Here is a 6,000-nt window from a genome sequence, read left to right as displayed (position 1 = left end):
AGTGTGTGAGGCGGCCTGCCTCACAGACAGCCTTCCAGCTCTAAAGGGTGGGAAACAAGTGAGCAAGAGAGAGGCTTCTTTCCCGGAGCAGAGAGACCAGGGCCTCAGGCATCGTCTCCCCACCCTGACAGTGATGGGCAGGCTACCAGGGTGTAATGGGCCACCCCTGGGGTGTGGGTGTTCGGGACCCCGGGGGGCTACGGCACATGTCTTGTCAATACACAAATACCAGAAATTTAAGTGTGTTGAAAAGAAGTGACAGGGAAAGGGGAAACTCCAATGTGCATAAATGGTCTTCATTCGATGAATTCCTCATTTTGATTAGATCTTGGATTAGTTAAGAACACTTAGTAAATACAGTGACCATCAAGACACAACCTGCGATGTCAAATAAACTCTACTTCAAAAGGTTTCTGTGTGAGAAGATCATTCCTGCATACGTGCCGAGAAGTGACGAGAATGGGTTAGCCAAGCTCCATCACTAATGCAGCCAGGAAGGAAGGAAGGAAGGATGGGAGGGAGAGAGGGAGGAAGAGAGGGAGGGAGGGAGGAAGGGAGGAAGGAAGGGAGGGAGAGAGGGAGGAAGAGAGGGAGGGAGGGAGGAAGAGAGGGAGGGAGGGAGGGAGGGAGGGAGGGAGGGAGGAAGGAAGGGAGGGAGGAAGGAAGGGAGGGAGGGAGGAAGGAAGGGAGAAAGGAAGGAAGGGAGGGAGGGAGGGAGGAAGAGAGGGAGGGAGAGAGGGAGGGAGGGATAAAGGAAGGAAGGAAGGGAGGGAGGGAGAGAGGGAGGGAGGGAGGGAGGAAGAGAGGGAGGGAGAGAGGGAGGGAGGGAGGGAGAAAGGAAGGAAGGGAGGGAGGGAGGGAGGAAAAAAGGAAGGAAGGATGCAGGAAAAAGAGAGAGGTGGGAGGGAGGGAATGAGGGATGGAGGGAAGGAGATAGATAGATAGATAGATAGATAGATAGATAGATAGATAGATAGATCCTAGTCTCCAAGATGAGGTGGGACTTTAAGAGATCATGAAGGAAGAGTCCCCATGAGTGAAGTTAGTGCCCTTGCAGAGAGGCTGAGAAGCCCCTCATTGCTTCCGCCAGGGGAAACAAGCAAGAACAGTCGAGGACGAACCAGGGAGCAGGCGCTTACCCGCTGGCACCTTCACCGAGAACTTTTTTGTTGTGCTTAATTTCGATGGTCAAATTGATTGGCTTGAGAAGCACTCAGGGGATTGGTGAAGTCCCCTCTGGGGTGTCTGTGAGAGTGTTTCCAATGCTGCTCAGATCCCGAGGGCTCTGACCTACTGACTGGATTCAGCCTTTGGTGGACTCACATTATAGCGGAAGGTGGGATGAAGAGTCCTGGAGAGCTTCATCTTGCCTTGGCCGCTTCCTGCTTGGCCCTCTTCTCTCTTCCTGTCTCTTCCTGTGAGGTGAGGATGCTCGCACCAGAGAATGGAGCTGTGGTACAGCAAGTTCTCCAAACTGTCGCATTCCCGCCCAGGAAGAGAGAGGGAAGCTGGGAGGGAAGAAAGAGGGAAGAGAGAGGAAGAGGCACCTGGGAACTGATCCAAACTTACAAGTCTCAGAAAGCTGAAACCTAAAGGAGCCACTAGCATCCCCACCTCCCCCCCAGGGAGATGCGACTGGCAGGGGACAAGTTACCTGCAGAGCCACCAGCTTTCATTGTGCGGGGGACTCCAGGGATGCAGCTGCCCCACTTGTCACCTGTGCCTCTGGATGGGCTTCAGGGTGATGCAGACGCCCTTCAGTCAGTCACGTGTGCTCCTTACTCATATTCCTGTAAGTAGCCTCAATAAACTCACGGGTGCACTGAGCTGGACTTGAGTGGAGTTGCTTCTTGAGTCTATCATCAGTGACCTCTCTGTCGTGAACAGACATTGATTTGTGCCTCCTCGGAAAGAGTCACACAACACAATTGGCACATGAACAGGGACGACAGAACCAAAGATGAGTAGACAAGTGACTTCGCGAAGCTCAGAAGGGGTCGAAGCATGCCTAAAACCCGGATTTTCTCATCCGGAGAGTGGTGGGGAGTTTGGCTGCTCCCTGGCCTTGCCCAGGCAGACCCCAGCAGATAGACTTCCCCGAGTGAGTGCTGATGTGCCCAGAACAACTGATAAGCTCATGCATCTCCAAGGCTACAGGGACTGGTTGTTTCTTACCTGACTGCCCGGTCAGATAAGAAGTCCTTATGAGGACTGGATGTATATGGGCTGGACTTCCTATATGACCTTATAAAGTTCCTTCTCCTGGCTCCTGTTACCCCTGAGTATGCAAATGAAGCACCCTCGATGTTCTTGCCCCAATGACATACACCACATGAATCCAACTACCATTCTTCCTAGGGTATAAATTTCCCTGGCCCCCTCCAGTCTCCCGGGTGTTCTTACTGGCAGTCCTTTGGGATCTGCCTTTGGTCCCACCCATGCTAGGCCTCCCTGGGTTGAGCTAGTGCTCATTAGTCTGACCATGCCAGACAGATGAAGCCGGGCTCGGATGAAGCGGGGCTCAAGCCAGGCAGCCCTGTATTGGGAAGGAGTAGCTGCATGGCCCTGCATTGGGGAGGGGTAGTTGCATGGCCCTGCATTGGGGAGGGGTAGCTGCATGGCCCTGCATTGGGGAGGGGTGGCTGCATGGCCTTGCATTAGGGAGGGGTGGCTGCTTAGCCCTGCATTGGGGAGGGGTGGTTGCATGACCCCTGCACTGTGGAGGGATGGCTGCATGGTCCTGCATTGGGAAGGGGTGGTTGCATGGCCCCTGCACTGGGGAGGAGCAGCTGCACAGTCCTGCTTTGTGTGCTGACATACGCAGCCAAGGCCAATCTGTATGAGATGGAGCACCTATGGAGCAGGCAGTCCCCCTGGCTCTTTGCCCATGTGGTATGAGATAATGCGCCTCCTTGAGGTGGCGGTAGTCCAATGCTCCTTGAGATGAGTGATAGGACATGCAACCAATGCTAAGCTGTCAGAGAATGGGCGTCTTTGCAGGGAGTCTTAGGGCGGCCATCTTCTATGTGATATGAGGTGCTGTGATTCCTTGATGAGCTACCATGTGACTATGGGGATGCCCCTCGAACTTCTGGAAAACCAGAGAATATATTGTAACCCCTATAGTATCACATATGGGACTGAAAGCAGACTGTGGCATCAGGCGCATGGTTTGTGTTGTGGGTGATGAGACATGTAAATAAGTCTGAGCTGTTTTCTCAGAAAGAGCTCGCCTGTATAAGGGGGGAAGGTTTACAGTGGGGAAAAGATGTGTGGACGTGCCTACACGCTCACCTCCAATTTGTCAAGGAAAGTAGATGTGGGGGATGGAGACACCGGCTTCCTGTTTCTTATAGCAAGCAGGGCGCAACAACAAGGGAATACGAATTAGATCTATGCTAAAGAGCCCTTCCTGGGGTCCAAAACTTGGAGCCTGGGGGAAGAGTTGATAACAAGGAGGAAAAGAACAAGGTGAAGACAATAAAAGATACCCTTTGAGAGTGACCTTTTATACAAAGGAAGGGAATATCCATGGTCCAGCATGTAGGTGGAACCTTAATAATGACCCTGCACCAAACAGTGTGTAATCAGGGAATGCTCAATATCCAAACTGCTTGGGCTGGAAGGGCTTTTAAACAAGTTCTGAAAGCATCACAGCCTGGTCTGTGAGGCCAAGGGATGTGGGGGCCTGAGCCGGGCTGAGCTCTGCTGATAACCGTCAACAGGGAGGAGACAGCCAGCTGCCAGCCCTGCTGTAGCAGCAGGATCGAGGAACGAGAAGTCAGGTGGCTCATGAAAGGCGGCTGATGTGGAGAGCTAGAAAGGGTGCTGGCTTCCGTCCATGCTGCCGTACCCAAGATTGCCCTTTAGAGAAAACAGCTGACAGACATGATGAGATCATGCTGTATCGGACATTTGCTAGCATTGTTTCCTTGGTATCCCCTTAGCTGCCCAAGATCATTGGAATGGATGACAGTGGGGGCCTTTAGAGAGCTTGTCCGTCCTCCATAAGAAGATTTCACTGTATAATGCGAAATGTTTTATGTCTTACAGATTTTTTTCTTTTGATTTTTGAGCTAAGGTCTCATCATGCAGCTTTGGCTGGCCTGGAACTCACTGTGTAGGCCAGGTTGGCCTGCCTCCTGAGTGCTGGCATTAAAGGCATGCCACCACGACTGGCAGTCTTATAGATTTTTAAAAGCATCTGAAAGGACAGTAGTTTAAATGAAGACACTATGTGAGTGGGAAGGGAGATTCTTAGGAGTTATTGGCCAGGGAGGCCCTCAAGCTCTCAGAAATTATAAAAGCTGTTGCCACTGTGGTTGGCTGCATGCCAGAACTAGATGGTAAGCACCTATTACTAAAGGCATTGTACACTTTGGATTCAGGATATGGGGAAATCAAGATGGGGGTGGACTGGAAGTTTCCTCCACGCTGGCTGGCTTTGATAGCGCCAGAAAGTCCCATGTGGGCTGCTGAGGGAGAACTGTCGCCAACTGTCCTGCTTGGCTATATAGACTTTAGGTCTACAGTGACCACACGCCAAGCAAGATTGCTCATTGGTACAGCAGCTGTTAGGGTGTAACCAATTCCTTTCCAGTTGGATTTTAAGGGCCAGCCCACAAGAAGGGTCATACAGCTGCCTGAGTCAGCCACACTCCTGTAGGCAACCCCATTACCCCCACTCCTCTCCCAGCCTCTGAAAGTTCACTGGTCACTAAGTAGACTTGAGTGGAATACTTTCTCTGTCATTGTGGTCTGTTGGGGTGTGAATAGCTATTTGTTTACACCTCCTTAGGAAAAATCACACAACAGTGGTCAATAAAGAAGTCATGGATGGCATCCTCTCAAACTGCGAGGAAAATAAACCCTCCTCCCTCATCTGTGCCAGGTGTTTGGTCACGGTGACGATAAAGTGACTAACACATTCCCACCTACAAAGACTCCGGTACTTCGTCTTAGAGGCACTGTGGTATGCAGCCAGGAGTACTAAAGGCTGCTACTCATCTCATGTAGGAAGGAGCAGGTGCTTGGGAGGTAGACTTTGGTTCTAGGGAAACAGTGGAGACTTAGAAAGCAGGACCAGAGTAGGCATTATGTTTTAAGGCGACGTCTCGGCTGTCCAGACATGCATGGACCAGGAAAAAGTGAAGATTCCTAGCTGAAAGTTGGAAGTTTAGAGGAGAGCCAGACAATGCCGTGCTCCTCCATCAGATTAGAATTCCTTGTTCTATGTTTTTCATTGTCTCTGAGAATTTTGAAAGCGTGATTAAGAGAGACTGGCCTTGAACTTGAGCTCCTCTTGACTCAGACCTCTCGAGTGATGGGCTGACAACTTGATCTGTAGTTTGTGATGAATAAAATGAGGACATGACTGCCCCCAGGTATGGTTAAAGAGAAGGTTTTTATTGTAGATCTGAGGGAGAGAACAGCTAGAGGCATTTGGAAGACTGAACATGGCCAACAGGATAGACCAGGCCATGGCGGGCAGAGAGAGGGAGCCAGAGAGGAAGAAAAGAGAGGGAGTCAAGTGAGTGGACCAGGAAAGGGAGAAGAACCAAGAGAATGAGAACAAAGAGCCCAAGGGAACTTGTAGCCAAAACGGCTGGGTTATATAGGAAAGAGAAGCTGGGGGGAGCAAAGTCAGGGGCTGGAGAGGTTTAGGGTAGGGGCAGGGTGAGAAGTGCTGAGCAGAACCAGGACTCTGTAGCAGGTACTTGTGATGCTGAGGGAGTCTCATGGCCACTATCATCATCCTGGGTTTTACTCTCTGGAAGGTCTTCAGGTGCTGGCCATGAGCTCTGTCTACAGCCACTCTGGTTATCACTTTAGAGGAGGGTATCTACCTTTGTTCCCTCCTGGGAAGAACCCTCTGCCTTACACAGACACTGCTGTGCCTTCTGGGCATCTCTGGGGGAGGCCAGAGTTGACCATGACAGTTAGTTCCCACATCCATGCAGAAGTGTCACAAGTTCTATCTTCAGGACTGCCACAATGAAG

Source organism: Peromyscus eremicus, chromosome 4 (genome assembly GCF_949786415.1).
Source record: "Peromyscus eremicus chromosome 4, PerEre_H2_v1, whole genome shotgun sequence".
In the NCBI taxonomy this organism is placed as follows: domain Eukaryota; kingdom Metazoa; phylum Chordata; class Mammalia; order Rodentia; family Cricetidae; genus Peromyscus; species Peromyscus eremicus.
This window is presented reverse-complemented; position numbering follows the sequence as displayed.